At 35.0% G+C, this 12,055-nt stretch overlaps 1 long non-coding RNA gene across 1 annotated transcript in view; it reads right to left on the bottom strand.

The window, feature by feature from the left end:
• Positions 1 to 12,055, bottom strand: part of LOC132232392 (uncharacterized) — a 202,095-nt gene that overhangs the window by 61,910 nt on the left and 128,130 nt on the right. Inside the window, exons 2-3 of the long non-coding RNA XR_009452419.1 lie at positions 6,587 to 6,707; positions 4,133 to 4,234 (exon numbers count right to left, since the gene is read on the bottom strand). This is a non-coding gene — a long non-coding RNA (uncharacterized LOC132232392). The remainder of the gene's footprint in view (positions 1 to 4,132; positions 4,235 to 6,586; positions 6,708 to 12,055) is intronic.

A 12,055-nucleotide genomic window follows, 5' to 3' on the forward strand; every position in this document is an offset into this window, starting at 1 on the left:
CAGGCCTGTGTACCCTGGGAAGCATCCTTCTGTGTCTGCCTCCGATCTTTATCCTGAATCCCCAGTAAGGACTATAGTCTATAACTGGGTGTACACTCCCCTTTTATTATTTTCATCGAGGGGTTTATACTCTTCTGTTAGATCACATTGTCTTTAGTAATTTGTCAAAAGTTTTAGCTGAGTTTTCCCCCATGTTCTACAGCCATGCTCTTCCTATTTGCCCTACACAGGTTAGCCAGTGCTCAAGTCCTGCTTCTCTTTGAAGCTACTTACTTGTCTTTCTTTCAATTGCAGATCAGTTGTTTGCTCTGCACCACCCCTCCAAAGGGTTCAACAGAAATAATGATGTGGCAGATGAGCTGTCTTTTTCTTGCGGTCAGGGTGAGGGCAAAGCTCTTTCCAGCTCACTATAAACCAGGGTGAACAGAATTCCCCTGGGTATAATCCACGGTATAATTCTTGAATCCTCACCATAAGACAAAGTACCACATTCCTTTAGTGTTAAGTGGGTTTGACTTTTTTATGCAAATGAATGAAAAAATATAACATGTATTCAGTTTGATAAGTCACTCCCTCAATATTTGTAACTGTCTTTTTGAGAGTGAGAGAGTTCTGTCAGAAGTTCCTAGTGAGTCCCTAAAGGAAATTTTGAGTTTAGCCACTGTGGATCAACCATTTCTTATTTTTTATTCTATTCTATTGATTTTTCTCTTTTCCAGCACAGAGGCATTTTTTATTCCCCAGTTTTACACTCCAAGCAGACTTGAGTTCTCTTGAAGTCTGACCTTGAGGCACCCAAGGGTCTATAAACTCCCTTTAAAATAAACAAACAAACAACGAACACTCACCAGAAAAGATGACCTGGCATATTGCAGTAGGATACAGGTGTGCATGTGGAATATAAAATGCAGTATAGTTGTAATGGTTTATATTCTGGAAAACTAGGTCCCTGCACTCTTGGAATCTTGTTCACCATCTTTTCACGTTTATTGCATTTAAGATTCAAACAGGCTCATGTTACAAGGGAGAGCTATTCTGTACTTCTTGATATCAAACTTTATGCTCCTGCTTTGTAAGAGGACATAAACTGCTAAAATGCCTTTGCTTCCATGGTTTCTAATAGGCTCCTCTTTCTTTTCTGTCTACAGTGTTCACAGTAAGAAAATAAAAGGTGAAATCTGTCAGATTTTCAAGGATGAATAGGGCAAAGTTAGGGATACAGCAGCCTAACATAGTCATGTATTTTTCTACTTCAACTATTTTTCTAAAAGTAATGTACCCTATTCACACATTTCACATGAATGGCGCAGAAAAGATAGTTTTATTTACAAAATAAGAATATAGAGGGAAAAAAGTTCTCAATAGGAGGGTTTTGCATATGTCATGAGAAAATCCATTTAACTGAATGTATGCTTTGGTGAAAATTTGAGGGAAGTTGTAAGCTTCTGAAGGTTGTCTTTGGCTGTGATGCCTTGAGATGATAACTGTTGTTGTTGTTAATCCTCACCCAAGAATCTTTTTCCATTGCTTTTAGATAGAGTGAAAGGGAGAGAGAGAGAGAGAGACACATGGACGCGAGAGAGACACATCGATTGGTTGCCTCCCACACTACTCTGACTGTGGTTGTGGAATGAAACTGCAACCCAGATATGTGTCCTTGACTGGATTTTGAACCCAAGACCTTTTGATGCTCGGGACGACACTCTAACCACTGACCTACATCGGCCAGGGCTCAAGATTATTCATGCATTACAGTCCAAGGCAATGAGGCTGTCTGAGAATTTCAACCTGGCAGCATGTTCATTCAAAGGACAGTGAATCGCTGTAAGCTTGCTTGGAGTGGACTGCCATTGCAGAGGTGCTATAGAGCGAAGGCAGCTGCTCTGCTGCCAGGATGTCAGATGGGAGGCAGTGGTCCGCCCCAGGGGCAGCACTGTGATCAAACCTCCTCCCTTGGGAGGAAATGAAGCTTAGGTCCAGGTCGACCTCATTAGTTATTTTTACGAGCTCACCCTTTTGTACAGTCTCACTGCTGAAGCCTACCGGGCCAGGTTTGGTTTTCTCTGTTTACTTCCTCATTTTCAACATTTGGGATTACTGACCCTGAGACATCCCCACCTACCTAAATGATACTGTCATGGTTCAGTACCACAGTTTGAAGAAACCAAAATAGAGCCTAATGTGAAATTATACTAGGACCTGAAACAAATTAATTTTGCTTCAAGGAGAGTAAGTGTATGTAATATACATATATACACACATTATGTACATATATATTAAGATATATGTAGTGTAAAGCATACATACTGTATATAGAATAGATAAATATACAGCATTATGAAATATAGAGTATAAATATGTTTTACTATATATACAATATATAATTTATCATGTAAACTTCTTATTCTATATATATTATACAGTTCTATCTATCTATCAATTTATCTAAGATGTTCTGTCAAACTAATTTTGCAAACCATTGAGCCAAATATCTTTCTTTATACATGGTATTTTCTCCATGTGGTACTCTTAGAGATAATTTTCATTGCCTTTCCAATTGGGTTTATTCAAACAATTTGCTAGGCTGATATGTGTTAGCTGGCATATGAAATAAAAGATGATCTAACAAAAATAATGCTGACTTCCAGAAGAATGAGAACAATTTGCCACACACTAGACAATATATAACCTTATGTTATATCTCAATTACCAGAATCATAACTGATGTATATGAAGAATATGCCATGCAATTTTAGAGAGAAACATATCAAGATTTTGACAAGGAAAACATCAAGCTCTCTTAAAAGCAAAATGTAAGCCCTGTGGGGTTTTTTATAGTTTTAAGTTCACCAATCACTGTTAGGTTCCAGTTGTACAATGATTAATGTTTTTTCCTTGCTCTCAAAGAGCACATATTCTGATGGGAAAAAACTGACATTAAAACATAATTACAATTCTATTTCAAAAGCAATACAGACAAGGGTCGGAGAGAATACGTTTACTAACTCAGAAAGTCAAGAAAAAGTTTACAGAAGGGATATATTTGTGCTAAGAGGGTGAAATGGGATTTAGAAGTCACCAGTCAGAAGAAGCACAAAAGATAATTACAAATAGATGCATGAGGTGTGAAAGAGCAAGGCTTGCATGTTCAAAATCCTGGTAGTTCTCTGGACTGCAGCAGAGAGCAGATGAAGTTGGAGGAACATGTGAAAACCTCCAGTTGTGATAAATCACAGTGGTGATGTTAGGCATCCTTGTTACTAATTCTAAAGTTTATATATGTAAACTTTGTTTTGTATTGTCTGATGTGGCTTTCACTAGAGACCCTCTACCAAGTAAGGAAATAACTTTTCAATCTTAAATTACTAAACATTTTTGTCTTTAGAAATGTTACCAAATTCTCTGTCACCATCTATCAAGATGGTTAAATATGACCATATAAATTTTCTCCACCTTACTCTTTTATTTTGAACTATATTTATAAATATGTAAAGATTATTGAGATCATCCTTATTATATTCCTGAGATAAATATATATTAATTTATAATTTAAAATATGTATAGTTACATGTGCAAATATTTTTGGGACTTTTCATCAATGTTCATAAAGTCAAGTTTATTTAAACTTTTTCCTTTTCCACCTATTTTATCTGATTCTGGAAAAAAGGAAGAAGACAATTTGGAAGCAGATACACCAAACCCAGCAGCTCTAGCAGGTACCATGTGGATCAGAGAAGTTCTCAGATAAGACCTCTCTAAATTCCTGATTCACAAAATCATATGCAGAATAAAATGGTTGGTTAAAGCCATTAAGTCTTGGGGTGATTTGTTATATAACAATATAGAGCTAAGCACCAATTCACTTCTACAAAGCTTTATGTTCTTAACAAGTAAATGGACTTACCTCAAGTTTGTGTGGTCCTGTAGCATCAATCTGTAGTCCATCCTGAAATGCTAGCATCATATAAATCATGGGGCTAGGAATTTTTACTAGCTTTTACATTTTTTTCTATATTGTTGGTATTTTATGTTTTAACTCTATTCTGAGTTATTATTGAAATATAAACTCACTGTTTTCAAGTTAACATACAGAAAATAGTACATTGAAAAAATATAGTAATAAAGTACTTACAATTTGTTTGCTTCTTTAACTTTCATCCACAAATAAGGAATTTCCTCTGTTGTGGGGCCACAGGCATTTCTGTCTTCATTTTTGATGAGTGAAATGAGAGTCCTAAGGAAGCCAAAAGAAGTGAATAGATGACTTTATTTAAGGAAATGCAGATTACTACCGAACTATCTACCTTATCCCTCCTCCCCCGCAATTTTTTTTCAGTTATGATTTTTCTTAGAAATGATTCAACTCTAGATCTGCTTCTTTGGTCAGAGTCAGCTTTACATACCCCACAGTTTTTGAATTGACGTCTGAATAATGTATAAATTAGATTTGACATAATGTATGTACATATTATTATTTTACTGGGTTTTTCATCTTTGAAAAGAAGTGATTGAGAATTATGTATATGTGGCATTTCCATTTCAGAGATAATATTTGTGTCATATTTATGGGAGGACCAGATTTTAAGCATATTTAATAAATGCAATCTTCCTAGTCCTCTCTCCACTAGGTAAATAGATCACAATATAAAAGATCAACCTCCAAGTTAAAATTACACAAATCCAGGGTGGGCAAAAGTAGGTTTACAGTTGTGAGTATATGAAACAAAGTTTATTCTTGTCTTATTTTCCATATGAAAAACTGTAAACCTACTTTTCCCCCACCCTATATTAAGTGAATACAATATTTGAGAGAAAAATTTCATAGTTTGTGGAATGGTTTTATTTTTGGATAATGTTATTTCATTTCTTTAATCTATTTGTTTCCAGATAAGTTATTTTGTATATTGTGACTGTGGTGGGTACATAATATTTTCTGCCCCAAATCTACCCACTTCGAATAATATATTTCAAAGTGAACACAAGTCCCTCTTTGAAGGTACAATAAAAAATTCAGGAGCAGTTGAAAACCATGTCTCCCAAGTTGTCCAGGTCACAGATGTCATCATTGGCTCCTCCCTGTTTTTCATTCCAATGTGAGAGATTCTTATTAAGTACAATATATCCTTTCAATATACTAGAAAAGAAAAAGGCTAAGACCAACAGGTTTATGTAGTTTGAATACTTATTAATAGATATTTCCTATTATGTATTAACTGATCCACAAACAAACACAATTCATTAGCTCCCAAAAGTGAAACACAAGAAAGCAAGGGTGGGGCTTCCTCAGGGACTAGGAAGCTGTCGGGACTCTTTCTGCCTCTCATCCCGTTTCCCATCAGCATGGAGTTTTTAGTTTCTCTTACTGTAGATGTATTTTTTCCCCTGGCAGAGAACAACTTCACTGGGAACTCTGCATTTGCATTTTTAGAGTGTCAACATCACTGGGAGAAAGGAATCTACATACTCTTCATAAGGCCAGCTGGAAACAACAGAGGAATGATGCTGAGTGATCCAATTTGACCCTGAATCAGGGTGAGAAAGCATTGAAATTGATGGAGTATTGTCGAGGTCAATGGAGCTCATGAGGGTCTGTGATCCTGGCTGGAATGCAAAAGCCAACTCCCTGGAAAAGGCCCAGGATCATTGTTATAGACCAGTGATGGCGAACCTATGACACGCGTGAACTCATTTTTTGGGTTGATTTTTCTTTGTTAAATGGCATTTAAATATATAAAATAAATATCAAAAATATAAATCTTTGTTTTCCTATGGTTGCAAATATCAAAACATTTCTATATGTGACACGGCACCAGAGTTAAGTTAGGGTTTTTCAAAATGCTGGCACGCCGAGCTCAAAAGGTTCGCCATCACTGCTATAGACTAAGCAGGGCGTCCCCCCACATTCACTTGTTGAAGTTCTAACACACAGCACCTCCGAATGTGACTGTGTGGAGATAGGGTCTTCAAAGAGTGAAGGTAAAATGAGGTCGCTAGGGTGGCCCCTAACCCAATACGACAGGAGTCTTCCTAAGATGAGGAAACCAGGACCCAGATGTGCCAAAGAGAAGACCATGTGAAGACACAGGGAGACCACCAGGAGAGAGGCTTCAGAAGGAACCAATGTCTCAACACTTTGGTTTTGGACTTCTAGCCTCCAAAACGGAGGAAATAAATTTCTGTTGTTAAACCACCCAATCTGTGGGGCTCTGTTAGGATAGTCCTACCAAACTCATACAGTCATTCAAAGAACAGAATCTGCTTCTACTACCAACTGACCCCCCTTCTTTAATAGTAAGAAACATGAGTGGTTATTTCAATGGGCATCATGAGACTATTCAACTAATATGTGTCTGGATGAAGGTACAGATGATTATAAGAGTGTTTCTTTGATCTTGTATCTAACTCTAAGAAATTATAGCAATGGATCCACTAAACATTGCAGGATCTCTTCATTCTCTACTGTTTGCACATTTACATGTATACGTATTTTCTGTTCATTTTTACTCATAAAATATTTATTATGTTTAATAAAACATTTTGGAAATTAATAATTTAGCACAAAAATGACACGTTCCTGTCATCATACCTCAGAGGATGTTTAGTGATCAGTCAAAATCTAAGAAATTTTCCCAGTAGTTTTTCCTCACACCATTTCACCCTTTTCTTCTACTCTTCTCATGCATAGTCAATGTCCATGTCTCTTCATTCTAATAAAAAAACAAAAAGAAATATATGTACATATATAAATTATATGAATTGAATACAAATATAGAATATGTTTTAAGGGTAAATATCTTCTTAGCCAAGACTAGTAAAAAAACGCTTTAAATTGCATAAAAAAACAAAAACACACTATATACTTTTCTTGGTGTTTAAAGAAAGATATATCACTGAATAAAAATTTATCTTACAGGTATATAAATGTAAATGTCCTTTTCTTTCACTGTTGTAATAAATGTATTTGGATTATTAAAACTTCTGCAAGAAATGTTTACAATATAATTTTATCCCTGATGAGCTGAAAATGATGATCTTTATGTGAGAAAAATGCTAAACTCTTTCTATAAGTAGGGAAAATAAGGTTTTCCGCCTGTTGACTTTGTATATCCAAAATCCTATATAGATATTGAAACTGTGAAAAAGAAAACAACAATTTTCAAATGGCATCAAGAGCAAAAAAATGCTCCTTTCAAAACATATTTAAGAATTACACCGTAAAAAAAAAATCCCATTTACCATTGCAACAACAACAAAAAATAAGATACTCAGAAATACACTTAACCAAAAAAGAAAAATACCTATACTTGGCAAACCAAAGGACATTGAAAAAAGAGATAGAAGAAGATATAAACAAGTGGAAGAACATACCGTGTTCATGAATTGATAGAATCAACATCATTAAACTGTCCATACTACTCAAGTCAATCTACAGATTCAATGCAATCCCTATTAAAATACCAGTGACATATTTTACAGAGCTAGAACAAATACTCCAAAAATTCATATGCAGTCAAAAAAGACCCTGATTAGCTGCAGCAATTTTGAGAAAGAAAAACAAAGTTGGAGAAATCACAATACCAGATTCCAAGTTATACTACAAAGCCACCATAATCAAAACAGCCTGGTACTGGCACAAGAACAGGCATATAAATCAATGGAAAAGAACAGAGAACCCAGAAATCAACCCAAGCCATTATGATCAATTAATATTTGACAAAGGAGGCAAGAGCATATACAATGGAGTCAAGAGTGTCTCTTCAATAAATGGTGTTGGGAAAATTGAACATATACATGCAAAAAAATGAAACTAGACCATCAACCTACACTATAAACAAGAATAAACTAAAAATGGATAAAAGACTTAAGTCGTGAAACCATAAAAATCCCAGAAGAAACCATAGGCAGAAAAATCTCAGACATCTCTCATAGCAATATGCTTACAGATACATCTCCTAAGGCAAAGGAAACTAAGGAGAAAATAAACAAATGGGACTACATTAAAATAAAAAGCTTCTGCACAGCAAAAGAAACCATCAACAAAATGAAAAGAGAGCCCATTGTATGGGAGAACTATTTGGTAATGATACATCTGATAAAGGATTAATATCCAAAATATATAAAAAACTCATACAATTTAACAAAAGGAAAACAAACAATACAATTAAAAAATGGGCAAAGGACCTGAATAGACACTTCTCCAAAGAGGACATACAGATGGCCAAGAGACAGATGAAAAAATGCTCAAAGTCACTAATCATCCAAGAGATGAAAATCAAAATGACAATGAGTTACCATCTCGCACTTGTCAGAATGGCTACCATCAACAAATCAACAAATGACAAGTGCTGGCGAGGATGTGGAGAAAAAGAACCCTAGTACTCTGCTGGTGGGGATGCAGACTGGTGCAGCCATTGTGGAAAACAGTATGAGTTTCCTCAAAAAAGTAAATATGGAACTGCCATTTGACCCAGATCCCACTTCTAGGAATATATCCTAAAAAATCCGAAGCACCAATCAGAAAGAATGTATGTACCCCTATGTTCATAGCAGCACAATTTACAATAGCTAAGATGTGGAAACAGCCCAAATGCCCATCAGTAGATGAGTGGATAAAAAAACCTGTGGTACATTTATACCATGGGATACTATGCATCAGTAAAAAAGAAGAATCTCTTACCCTTTGAGACAGCATGGAGGGACCTGGAGAGTATCATGTAAGTGAAATAAGTCAGTCAGAGAAAGACCAGTATCACATGATTGCACTTATATGTGGAATCTTAGTAACAAAATAAACTGATGAATGGAGTAGATCCAGAGACATGGAAGCATGGAGCAGAATGCAGAATCTCAGAGGGAAGGCAGGGGAGAGCGGGTGGATGGGAAGTAATCAACCAAAGCCTTGTATGCATATATGCGTAACCCATGGACATAGACAATAGAGTGCTGATAGCCTGGGGTGATGGAGGGGGGAGGGCATGGGGGGACTGAAGTGGTCAATAAGGGAAAAATGGGACATATTTAATACTTACAACAACAATAAAGGATTATTTAAAAAAAAGAATTTCAACCCTGGCCAGGTAGCTCAGTTAGTTAGAGCATTGTTCGGATATGTCAGGGTTATGGGTTCAATCCCTGATCAGGGCACATGCAAAAGTAATCAATGAATGCATGAACAAAGTGGAACAACAAATTAATCTCTCTTTCTCTCTCTCTCTAGAAAAAAAAAAGAATATCAATTAAAATAATTTCTATTCAACACATTCCTACTTGTAAACAAATTATTTATGCTGAGTCTATTTAACTTTGCTCTGTTACAACAATTTTAGGACAGGTGAGTATAATACAGTTCTTTTGTTTCATTGAAGAATAAGGATTCCTTTTTTTTTTTCTTAAAAGTCATGTATGTCAATCCATTTGTATATACTTGTGGCTATTTTTATATCCTAATGAACTCTCAGAAATAATTATCAGAATTTAAAATCAGGTTTTTCTGCTCTAAGGAACACATAAACATGGATATGTGTATACATATTTGGCAGGCATATCGAGTCCAATTCATAAACGATCAATCAAGTCACATATTTTTAATGATCATTTTCCTTTTAAAAGAATGAATATAAATTTAGAGAATATAAGATGACCTGCCCAATATGTATTTTATATTCATACTGATATCATTTTAAATAATAAAGATATTTTCATTGTTTCTAGATGGGATGATAGGAGAAAACACTTATTGTTATTCTCACTATACTAAGTATCAGGGGAAATAAGTGGTAGCATTTTATTGACTGACATCCCCCACCCTCACTTTTGTTTTTAAATTAGGCTGACATGGCACAGAGCCAGGCTGAGAGATTTTGTTTTGAAAGGCAGTAAGCACCCAAAGGGAAATTATTGATCAGAACTTGGAGACAGAGTAGAAAAGAAGCTTTGTGTTATCCTTTTTAAAGGCCATTGGATATTAATCTACATCAGTCTGCCTCTAGACGTGGAAGGCAGGACAAATTAAATCAGAATTTTAAGCTCCAATTTGATCTGTTTGTAGAGATAAAACCTCAAAGGTTTATCATGCCTAATATACCACCTTAAGCAATTTCTTTCCTTATCATCTTTCCTTTGACATTTTATTACGGGACAGACCAAGAAACAACAAAGGTTTCCCTTGGAGAGTTTAATCCACATGGGGTATCTTTTAGGAAGCGTTCCTGATAGGAATAGCAATCACAATATGAAATCATTCACTTTTAATAACATCTTCAAATATCACATGATTTACTTGCACACAAATTAAAGTTGTGGAAGGAATATGTCAAAGTGGCTTCAATATTGACAGAGCGGAATTCCTGCCCAAGGCCTGGAGAGCAGTCTAGTGACCTGAGACTTGCTCTCAGCTTTGTTTTCAGCACATGGACCGGCATCTGCATGCCCCTGGGAAACTGTACAAAGTACAGTAGTTTATGTGCACTTTCCCACAAGGGACTAATTAAGTAATAGGAACTAACTGAAGGAAATTCCCCTGGGACAGTTTAGGAAGATTAAACACAGTGAGGCGCAACTACCTTACTGCCCATTTCTTCTATTAAATAGCTTCATGACAGCAGAAAATGCAATCTTTTTATTTCATTATGTGGTTATGGCAAATGTTTCAAGTGTTTTCTATTACCAGCCAATGTTCTCTGCATTTCAAACACATTTTTAACTAAAAAATGTGAATTTTGAACCACTTTTATTTCATATCACAGATTCCTCTATCCTTTATCTCATCCTGCACCGACATTTGACAAAATTCAACATGTTTAATTGTAGAAATGCTTTAAAAATTAGGGATAAGAGAAACATACCTCAACATAATAAAGGCCATATATGACCAGCCCACAGCTAACTTTGTACTCAGCTATGAATGGTTGAAAGTTTTTTCTTTAAGATCAGGGAAAGATAACAGTGCCCATTTCACTACTCCTATTCAATATAGGAATGGAATTTCTAACCAGATTAATCAGTCAGGAAAAATAAATGAAAAGCATTCAAATTGGAAAGAAGGAAATAAAATTATCTTTATTTGCAGAATCCCAAAGATTGTACCAATAGCAGTTAGAACCAAAAAAAAAAATTCAGTAAACTTGCAAGATATACTATCAATATACAGAAATCAGTTGTGTTCCTGTACACTAACAACAAAAATCTAAAAAAAGAGAAATATTTCTATTTTTATAACATCCTAAATAATAAAATAATTAAGACTAAATTAAACCAAGGAGATGAAAGTTCTGTACAATGAAAACTAAAATAATTTGATAAAAGAAATTAAGGATACACAAATGTAAAGATAACCTGTGTTCAAAAATTGGAAATAGTACTGTTATTTAAACTAACCATACAACTCAAAGCCATCTATAGAGTTAATGTATTTCCTATCAGAACTCCAATGGTATGTTTCACTGATAGAAAAACAATCCTAAAGTTTGTATGGAACCTTAAAAGACCCTGATTATCTAAATTACATCTAAAAAAAAAAAACACCTTAGAAGCATCACACTCACTGATTGCAAAAAATTTACAAAGCTATAGTAATCAAAACAGTATGTTACTGGGGAAAATTAGACACATAGACCAATTCTGGACCAGAATTGAGAGCCCAGACATAAACCTTAGCATATAAAATAATTTTGACAAGAGAGACAAGAATATTCAATAGGAAGAGCACAGTCTCATCAATAAATGTTTTTTAGAAAGCTGGATAATAAGCAAAAGAATGAAACCAAATTCCTTACACCATTCCTCACAAAAATGAACTTATAATAAAGCCACAAATATAAAATTTGAAACTGTAAAATTTTTAGTAGAATTTTAACAGACTGGCAGAGTAAAGGAAGCAGGGAGATATTGGTGAAAGGGTACAAACCTCCAATTACAAGATAAATAAATTCTGGGTATCTAATAAACAACATAGCTATTATATGGAGTGGGCAAAAATAGGTTTACAGCTGTTCTCGTGGAAAAAGGCATGCAAGGTTATGATTAACTCTGTGTTTCATATACTCATGACTATAAA

Source organism: Myotis daubentonii, chromosome 4 (assembly GCF_963259705.1).
Source record: "Myotis daubentonii chromosome 4, mMyoDau2.1, whole genome shotgun sequence".
NCBI lineage: Eukaryota > Metazoa > Chordata > Mammalia > Chiroptera > Vespertilionidae > Myotis > Myotis daubentonii.